Here is a 10,535-nt window from a genome sequence, read left to right on the forward strand (position 1 = left end):
TAAATGGCCTAGACCGTGTGTCAGGTCACCCCACTGAATCCTCTCCCCAATTTTGCAAGGGGTGGGGGGTTCTTATCTCCCTTTTGCAGATGCAAAAAAGTGAGCCACAGACAAACTAGATGATTGGTATCTCAGTTTAAAGCCCTACTTCCTTCACCAGCATGGCTTTCTTGAGTATATTTAGACAAGGATATAAACTTCCATGAGGGTAGCTGAGGTTGGGGGCAGGCAAGGCACCAAGAAAAGGGGGCAAAAGAGTAGCTAAAGGAGACAACAAATGACTTTTAAGAACAGGAGTGTTTAATTTTCAACATTTTACTTTATGGGCTGTGCCATAAACCTTTAGCCAAGTTTGCTGGACAAAGGTCCTGGGTGAGCATGGACTTTTTTTTTTTTTGGCAAGGACTGGTTGACTGGTTGATAAAAGAAGATGTTTTCCATTTGGATCCATGCTGGCAGAAATAAAGCAACAGAGATAAGATTTAGAGATGGGGACTTCCCAACAGAAGCCCGAAATCTGATCGAAATTTGAACTTGAGGTTGGAAAACTGCCTTGGAACTAACAGGCATTGCAGCTGACTATAACCAGATCTTAGGGGACAGGGAGCCCCATTTGTTATGATTTCACACTTCTTAACTCTCATATTAGACTCTGAGCCCTTTCAAGGTAAGATCAAAGTCTGAATTGACCTTTGTAGTGCCACTGTCTAGCACATGGTAGGGACTCAATAAAAGTTTGTGGAATTAATACGTTTGGGGATAAGGCCCCAAGTGAACAGATCACTATATAAGTCAGAAACTATATTTGCCTACAAGCAAAAGAAGTTGATTTCAGTGTTTAAATGGGTAGGAAGTCTGAAGGTGAGCAGATGCAGTCTAATGTCACGATGCCACAAATGTGCTTCTACTGTTCTGTTCTTGCATCTTTATCATACACCTTCATGGTCGCAAGGTGGCTGCTGTGCCTCCAGACATCATGACCTCGTCCAGAGGAAGAACAGGGGTGTGACCAGTTGTTTTCCCTGAGCCAGGCTCTAGTTGAGACGGGAAGCTTTTTCCAGGAACTCCTATCTACATTTCACTTGCCAGAACTGCCTACAAGAGGTGCTGGGAATTTAAATAGAAGAGAGTTAAGTAAATAGATGATGAGAGCCAGATACAGTTTCGGCGGGTGATGGTAGGGGGGGAGGTATCTCCCTTCTCATTCTTTCCAACTGAACTGGGAATCTATTTGGAATTCGAGCACTGTTCACATCACTCTGAGAGTGATAATTGCCATGAAAGAGAATGGCAGAGGCCTGCACACAAGAAGATCTTGGCCTGGACAGATGAAGTTGCTTGAACGTGCACAGCTGGGGCTCAAAACCAACTCCAGGGCACTTAGAAGCTCCCTGTCTTTCTGTCCTCTCCCCGGGCCAGGCCCATGGGATTCTCAGGGCCCTGGGAGAGGGTGGCCCAGGAGGGAGACATAAGCAGGCCCTCGTTCCCTTGTTGGCTTGTCCTCCAGGCTCTGTCCTGTGAGATCCGTATGTGCGCTTCCTCAGGGGCCAGGCCAAGCCAGGCCTTGCTGGCATCGTGCACCGTCTGGTAGAGAAGTCTTACATCAAACAAGTTCAAGGCCTCTCAGCTCTGCAGCCCGCTAGTGCCTTGCAGCCAGAGATGGAGGGATGCTGCTGGGGCCACCGAGTCTCTGACTCATCACCGGGGGCTGGCAGCATGGAGCCCTGCTGCAAATTCCACAGGGGCAGCCCAAGCTCTCAGGGAGCACGGTCTGGACCAGGCCAGAGCCAGAGGTACGGAGAACTCTCGGGGCCTCCCCCTCAGCCCTGCCATGGTGGCTCAGGCATGGTTCACAATACTGCTTTATGAGAAAGTGGACGGCACTCAGAGAGTGGGGGACTGCCTCTCCTGTGACTCATTCCCGGACCCAGCGTCAGCAGGAGAGGGGGCGGAGGTGAACGCAAGGGCAGCCTTTCTAACCTTGTCTGGGCTCTGTGTGACCAGCCACCAGAATGACGTTTTACATCACAGCCTGGCACACCCACCTATGGATATGCATACAAAATGGAAACAAATCTGCAGGAAGCCTCGTTACCTTTACTACGTGCAATACCCTGTGCTTTATTTTATTCTATCCTGGTTTTTCCTTCCTTCCTTCCTTCTTTCTTTCTTTCTTCTTCTTTTTTTTTTTTTTTTGCAAATGTTGGTTCTGACCCACAGAAATGCTGTCAAGAATCCATGAGGGGGAAACCTGCAGTTAGAATTTCGGTGCCTTAGTACAAGGGCTTCGCAAGACAACTGAACTGGGTTTGAACTTGTTGGCGTGTGAATTCAGCCAAGTGACTTAGCCTCTGGCATCCGGCCACTTTTCTTAACCGCTAACACCAGGATCCAAGTTCCTGGCCTTCCTTCTGGACCACAGCATGGCTTCCTGATGGGTCTCCCTAAAATGCATCCTGAAACCCCCTCCTCACACATTCCATGTGTAGCCTGTGGCATATTTCTAAGTGCGGGCATGCCAGCCCTTACTCAATGCCTTCATGCTTTCCCTTTGATCTCTCAGTAAAGACAAAGCTCCTACCTTGGCTGACAAGCCAACAAAGCCTGAGCGGTTTGGCTCCTGCCCACCTGTTCCATCCCCCACCTCTCCCACCCCTCCCCACCTTAGTCACACCCTACCCTACTCTCCCTCCCCCTTCTCACATCCCCTTCCAACCCATTCTCTGGCTCCAGCTACACCGATTCCTCCTGAGGGCCTTGTCAATGTCCTCACTATGCTGCCTCTTGCCATAGGGCCTTTGCATGTGCTTTTTCCTCCTCTTTCCCTGGTTCACTCCTACCTATCTGTCCTTCAGATCTCAACTCAAAGTCACTTTCACCGAGAAGCCTTCCCTGACTTTCTAAGCTAAGTCAAACTCCCCAGATATCTCTTCTGGATGCTACTCCCCACCCCCAGAGTGGTTATCAAGTTTGCAGTTTTACACTATTTAGAGAGTCATTAGGTTAACCCATTGGACCCCCATTGGACCCCCAGACCCCACCTCAGTCCCACTGACCATTAGAATCAACCACAGCCATTTCAAACAGCACAGAGGCCTGCCGCCCCCAACTCTATCATAACACCAACCCCCGCCCCATTCCAACTCAGTCGCTCTGGGACATGACTGGACATCTGCACTTTCTACCAGCAAAGAGAACCACTGGGCTTGACCTTCAATTGCATGACGGCGGGGACAAGGTCATCTTTTCACACCACTGTATGCCCCAGTGCCTCCCTCTGCTTCTGTGTTTGTGGCAGGAAAGGAGGGAGAGGAGAAAAGAGAGGGGAAGGAATTGTGCAAGTTCCAATGCAAAGAAGCGGTGGCTTTGCTCTTCTCAGTACCAGCCCCTGGAAGATTCTAAGGGCCTGTTGAGGAATGGAGCGGGCTGACACCATGAGGACCTGTGCTCTTGATGTCCCAGTTCACCAGCCCTGCAGCCTCCCCCAAAGCAGAGAGGGTGCCCCCACAGGTGGTTGGACAGTGCAGGTTGAGGGGGGATGGGGGAGGGTACAGAGCTTGGAGCAGCTGGAGGAGAGGATGGGATTTCACCTCTGTCCCCCTCTGACCTGACTCTGTGTCAGGTCCTGCCCAGGAGAACTGCTGGGTAGGGACAGAGCCAGTCCCTCAGCGAGGGGTGCTGGGGGGGAGAGCACGACAGTCCTTGACATGACAGACTTTGTCCTCCCCAGGCTTGTAGTATGGTGGGGAAGGAACACGTCAAAACGTTTATGATAACCAATGAATTAAACATTACAACTGTGCAAAAAAAGAAAAAAGCTGTGCGGAGCGAAGAGTAAGGAGCACAGGCCTTGGAGCCACTCAGACCTGGGCCTGCAGCACACCTGCGAGCTACGGGAAGCTTGGCCGGGTGGACCCCCTTCCCAGCCCCAGATTTCCTAACTCTAAGACGGAGATAATATGTCCGCATCCAGTTGTTTGTGGGGCCGAAACGGGATCACGTGTCTAAAGCACTTAGCACTCTGCCTGGCCTGGAGTGAGCGCCCCATTGCCGTGAGGCAACAGCTCCATTCCCAAGGGGAGATGTGGAAACTAAGGCCCAGAGAATGGGGGTGTGCCTGGGCATTGGGGCGGCATGGTCAGCTCTGTGGTTTAGGAGCATTTTTCTTTGGCTGGTTTCTCCTTCTCTGCTGCATCTTTAAAAGCCCGTTACCTTCTTTTTTTTTTATTTAAATTCAATTGGCCAACATACAGTACATCATTAGTTTTTGATGTAGTGTTCAACGATTCATTAGTTGCGTAAAACACCCAGTGCTCATCACACCACGTGCCCTCCTTCATGCCCATCCCCCCACCCACCTCCCTTTCCACAACCCTGTTTGTTTCCTGGAGTAGAGTCTCTCATGGTTTTTCTCCCTCTCTGATTTCTTCCCATTCAGTTTTCCTTCCCTTCCCCGATGATCCTCCATGCTATTCCTTATATTCCACATATGAGTGAAACCATATGATAATTTACTTTCTCTGCTTGACTTATTTCACTCAGCATAATCCCCTCCCATTCTATCCATGTCGATGCAAATGGTGGGCATTCATCCTTTCTGATGGCTGAGTAATATTCCATTGTATATATGGACCACATCTTCTTTATCCATTCATCTGCTGAAGGACATCTCGGCCCCTTCCACAGTTTGGCTATTGTGAACGTTGTTGCTATGAACATTGGGATGCATCTGTCCCTTCTTTTCACTACATCTGTATCTTTGGGGTAAATACCCAGCAGTGCAATTGCTGGGTTAGAGGGTAGTTCTATTTTTAACTTCTTGAGGAACAAGCGCTGTACCAGCTTGCATTCCCACCAACAGTGTAAGAGAGTTCCCCTTTCTCCACAACCTCGCCAACTTTTGTTGTTTCCTGTCTTGTTAATTTTAGCCATTCTAACCGGTGTAAGGTGGTATCTCATTGTGGTTTTGAATTGTATTTCCCTGATGGCTAGTGATGTGGAACATTTTTTCATGTCTGTTGACCATCTGTATGTCTTTGGAGAAGTGTCTTTTCATGTCTTCTGCCCACTTCTTGACGGGATTATTTGTTTTTTGGGTGTTGAGTTTGATAAATTGTTTATAAAAGCCCATTACCTTCTGCTCTTCTTGAAACTTTACTCATAGGGGGTCTCATCCCATCCCATGGTTAAATTCCATCTATAGGCTGGTGACTCCCACATTTATATCACCACCCCTGGCCTCCATCATCAATGCTAGGCTCATCCTGCTGACTACTTGATATTTCCACTCAGCTGTCTAGTGGGCATCTCAATACAGACACGGCCGAGAGAACTGCCTGGTTGGCCCCCACCCCAAGGCTGCTGCCTTCCCATTTCAGGAAAGGACCTCTTTGATTCCTTGCTTTTCTTTGCAGTCCACAGCCCATCCATCAACGAGCCCTATTGGTTCTGCCTCAGAAAGACCCCCAATCTGCTCACTCCTCCTCACCCCACTGGCACCATCCTGGCCTCCATCATGGCTCACTTCCTGTGGTCAGCAGGGTAATGGCCTCCAGAGATGCCCACGTCCAAATCCCTGGAGCCTCTGGATGTGTCACCTGACATGGCCAAAGGGACTCTGCAGATGTGATGCAGTTAGGGATCCTGGGATGGGGGATATGGCCCTGGATTGTTTGGGTGGGTCCCATGTAATCAGGAGGGTCCTTACAAGAGGGAGGCATGAGGGAGGGTCAGAGTCAAAAAAGGAAATATCAGGGGAGAGATTGAAGATACTACAGTGCTAGCTTTCAAGACACCAAAGGGGCCCAAAGCCAGCAAATGTGGGTGGTTTCCAGAAGCTGGGAAAGAAAGGCAAGGGACAGGTTCTCCTCAAAAGCCTCCAGAGGAACCAGCCCTGCCTTCACCTTGATTTTACCCAGCGAGACACATTTGGGACCTCTGACCTCCAGACAGTGGGATAACAAATTTGTGGTGTTTGTTACAGCAGCAAGAGGACCCTCACCCACCTCCTTACTGCCCCCTGCTGACAGGTGTCCCAGGTTCCCTCTGCTCCCTTCCGTCCACTCTCTGCTGGGCAGCCAGCCTGGGCTGTAACGTGCATGCAGCACATCGCACCATCCGGGACGTCATGCCCCCAGTGGTGCCCGCTGTACTTAGAATAGAATTTCACCTCTTTACCGTAGGCCAAGAAGCCCTTCAGTTCCTGGCCCCTGCCAGTCTCTCTGGCCACCTCCTCCTTCCTGGGACCCCCGGCGCGCCGCCCCCAGCTCCTCCAGGTTCTACTTCGCCCCAAACACCTTTCTGTTCCTTGAGTAATTCAAACTTGTTGCCACCTCCAGGCATTTGCTCTGCTGCTTCTTCTCCAAGAATACTTCTGTCATTTTGTCATTAAGGGCTTGTCCCAGGGTCTTCTCTGACGACACCCTCATGTTGAAGAAAGAAGGCCTTCTCACCTTAGCAGATCTGGGTCATATTCCCCCATTTTATTTTCCTCACAGCATTTACCAGGAACTGAAATTATCTTGTCCATTCAATTTTTTTTTTTCTTGGCCTACAATTGTGGGCTCGTAGGAGGGGACTTGTATTTTGGTCTCCCCTCTACATCCCCGAAATTGTCAGCTCCCCGGGAGCTACTAATTGTCTAATTGCTTCTCACTGCTCTATAATGATGGCTGGGGTAGAGCAGTACTCAACATCTGTTTGGTCTCATGTCTGAATGAATGAATGAATGAATGAGGGAAGGAATGACCGAACAGCGAGGTGCCTGGCACGGAGGCGGTGCTCAATACAGGTTTATTTAATATTATCCTTATCATGATGATCACCAGCAGAAAGCTTGTTGCTAATAAGGGAGCCCTGCCCACATGGGTGGCATCGTCATTAACTTCATTAGCCCCCTCTAGGGGGATAGCTAGCGGGGATAGCTTTGAGTTTCTGCAACCCCCTAGAGTCCAGTTGGAAGCCACAGGGGCCTGTGATGGGGTGCAGGAGGTCTGGGCCAGCAGACACCCAGTCTGGTGGCCAGATGTGAGGGCAGCAACTTCCTTGGGGGAGACACTTGTGTTATCACAAGTGCTAAGTCAGAGAGGCGACAAATGTGCACTCTCAGCATGTGGGTACACGGACACACAGACACACACACACTCCAGCCCCACCAGGGCCCTGCCAGGCAGATCCAGCAAATGAGGAACTTCTGCAGAGTGGATTTGCAGGCACCTCCCCGGGCGCCGTCTGGAGCGACCCTCCTATCATTAATACCCCATGCAGCTGAGCACATGCTTTTTATTGGGATGAGTATAAATAAACAGCAACAGGAGCCTTGAAAGAAATGACCCCCAGAGGAAACCTGATCCTCAGGCAATTAGAACACTTCTGTTCAGATAATTGCCAACTGAAACAGTGAGCCGGGTGTCAATCCTCAAAAGGCACCAGCGCAGGCCACCCCAGGCTGATCTGATCGTGGCCCCCTGCCCGGCCTCGCGCTGGGATCCCTGCCTGGGTCTGCTGCACGGGCAAGGGGCACAGACAGCATTCCGGCCTAACGGCATGTGCCATTTGCAGTGAATCGGGTTGAGCATGGCTCAGGCAGGGGTTCTCACCTAGAGGGTGGGTGGGGGGCACTTCCTCCCCCCCGCCCCCAGGAAAGTTAGCAAAGTCTGAAGATATTTTTAGCTGTTCCAACCTGGACTTAGGAGAAGCCAAGGATGCTGCTAAACATCCTGAGATGCACAGGACACCCCTGCCACAGACTGTCAGCTCAGAATGTCAGCAGTGCCGAGGCGGACAGACTGTGGGCTGGGGCGATGAGAAACCTACAAGGGCAGAAGTTTCTGATATGCCCAGACACCCGCTGTGGGCCACAAACGCTTTGTCGAACACAGACCTCAGTCATCGAACTCTAAAAACATCATTATGAGGTTTGATCACCGTCCTCATTTTACAGGTAGAGAAACTGAAATTTAAAGTGGTTTGTATACGTTTTTAAGCAACTTGCCCAAGATCTCATTGCTGGTCAGCACAGACCCCGACCTCAAAGTTGAACTGATACCTCAAAGCCTTGAGCTTTGACCTCCAAGCTGGACTGTCATCACAAACAACCTCTACCCTGTGCTAGTCACGCTCACATGAGCACGGCTTGCTGTACACTGGAATTCAATTCCCTCCTCTGCCATTTCACCTGCCATGCAAACTTGGGCGTGTTAGTTCATCTTTCTGGGCCTCAGTTTCCTCATCTGTAAAATGAGCTGAGAATGTGGCTCACCAGAGGGTTTTTACAATATTGTATGTAATCATCTTCGAGCAGTGCCCAGTTCGGCAAGGACCTCAACAAACAGTAGCTATGATTACCATCGCCACTAATGGTTTTGGGATTCAGAGCCACGGAGGTGCCGATTTTCATCAGAGGGTGAGGGTGGAGGGTAGAAAGGAAGAAGTCTAAGGGGGTGGAGGGAGTCTGTTGCTGTAACTCCCAGGACTCTTGCCCCCAACTCTCCTCTGCACTCCTTCCTTTGGGGAAAGTGTTGTATTTTGTTTACTGGTGAAGGTACCATTGATTCTCTGACTCACCAAATACCCAAACCTATAAAAATAAAGTTCTAACAATATGAACAGGACTAACCAGCTCTAGAGAGGCAGGCTGAAGTGTGTGTGGAGGAGCATTTGGGTAGCTTGCTGGGCTACCCGACTCTGATCCCCACCCCCCAGCCTTTTCTCGGGTGGAGGGCAAGAGAATGAACACTTCTTCACAACCTGCTCTGTGCAAGTGCTTTTGACACAGCTCATCCAGTGGCAGAGGCATAGCATACCTGTTTCACAACTGGGGAAACTGAGGCCTGGGGAGGTGCATTAATTTGCCTACAGTTGCACAGCTGGGAAATGGAGATGTGAGCCCTGACTCCAATGCCGGGCGACTTTAACCACTTCCCTTCAAGCCCAGTGTGCTTATAGGAGCTGCCAGTAAGACTGATGGGTGCCCTAGAAGCTTCTCTCTGGCTCCTCTCTCTGTCCCACTGGTATGTTGGCCACAATGAGCACATTTCCCGAGCCCCAGATCAGCTTCCTGGCCTGGAAAGATTAGTGTACCCAGAGGGGACTGAAAATCAGGACCTTCCAGAACAGCAGGAAAAACACTTCCTACAATGATACTAATGTTCTAGATGTACACCATCCAATATGGTAGCCACTAGCCACAGGCGATGGTGCATTTGAAATGTGTAACTATGGAACTGAGTTTTCCATTTTATTTCATTTTAAATAATTGAATTTTTAAATTTAAATAGTCACAGTGGCTTCCATATTGGACAGTGCAGAGAAAATGTAGGACTCTTAGTCTCTGGGCTTTTTGCTAACCATGTGCTTCTCAGAGCTCCCATCTATAGAGATTTCAGATTTAAGATCCACAGCCCTCAATTTCTCTGGGTGCAGGGGTAAGAAAGCCTCTTGGATGAGTTGAGTTCTTAGAGGATTGCCCCATTTGTGTTTCAAGTCAGTCATAGGTTATTCAGCCAATTCGCATACACAAGCTGAGACCCTCCTGTGTTCCAGGCCTGAAATGGCTCTACCCCGGAGGAGCCCGGGGCTGAGAGGAGCAGTTACAGAACAATAATAATCATGATAGAATGATAGTGATGATGATGAGGGTAGTGATCATGACAAAGGTGATGATGGTGGTGATGATGGTGGTGATGATGATGGTGATGATTGGATGATGATGATGATGGTGGTGGTGGTGGTGATGATGATGATGATGGTGGTGGTGGTGATGATGATGGTGATCATAATGGTGATGACAATCGTGGTGATCATGGTAATCATGATGGTGGCAAATAAGGCAATGACGGTGATGATGACTAAGGTGATGATGACTAAGGTGATGATGGCAAAGGTGATGATGATGATGATGACAAAAGCAATAGAGATGAGGGGAGAATATGGACTTGGAGTCACTCTCTGGATTCAAACCAACATTCTGCCATTTACAAGACCATGGGCAGGTCCTTTCCCTCTTTTTACCCTCAGCTCTCTCTTTTGAAAAATAAGGTCAATAAAAGCATGTCTCCCTAAAGCGGCCGAGAGCATTAAATAAAATACGTACTGTGCACAGCATAGACTGACACATAGGAAGGATGGAATAAAAGTTAGCTTTTACTGTTATTCACTAACATTTATTTGGGGTATACCATTTCCCAAGTTAGCGTCTTATACAGTTGAGGCCTTCACACGAACTCTGCTCTCATTCCCATTTGACGGGTAAGAAAACTGAGACTCAGATAAGTTTAGAGGATTTGCTCAGATTCTTAGAGCAAGTGGCAGTGCTGTGATTTGAGCCCCAGTTTACATGACTTCAAAATTTTTAAAGTTGCTTAATTGCTACAAATTAGAGATGATAGCAGCTCTCCACATGGCATGCGGAAAGAGGAAGTATTTTGGTGCACCAGCTGTGCAACTTGGACCAGTCATTTCTCAGATCCTCAGGTGCTTCCCCGGTGAAACAGGACAATTTCAGTCCCTGGATCTTGTACAGATTATATGGAATC

This window comes from Neomonachus schauinslandi, chromosome 16, assembly GCF_002201575.2.
Source record: "Neomonachus schauinslandi chromosome 16, ASM220157v2, whole genome shotgun sequence".
Lineage (NCBI taxonomy): Eukaryota > Metazoa > Chordata > Mammalia > Carnivora > Phocidae > Neomonachus > Neomonachus schauinslandi.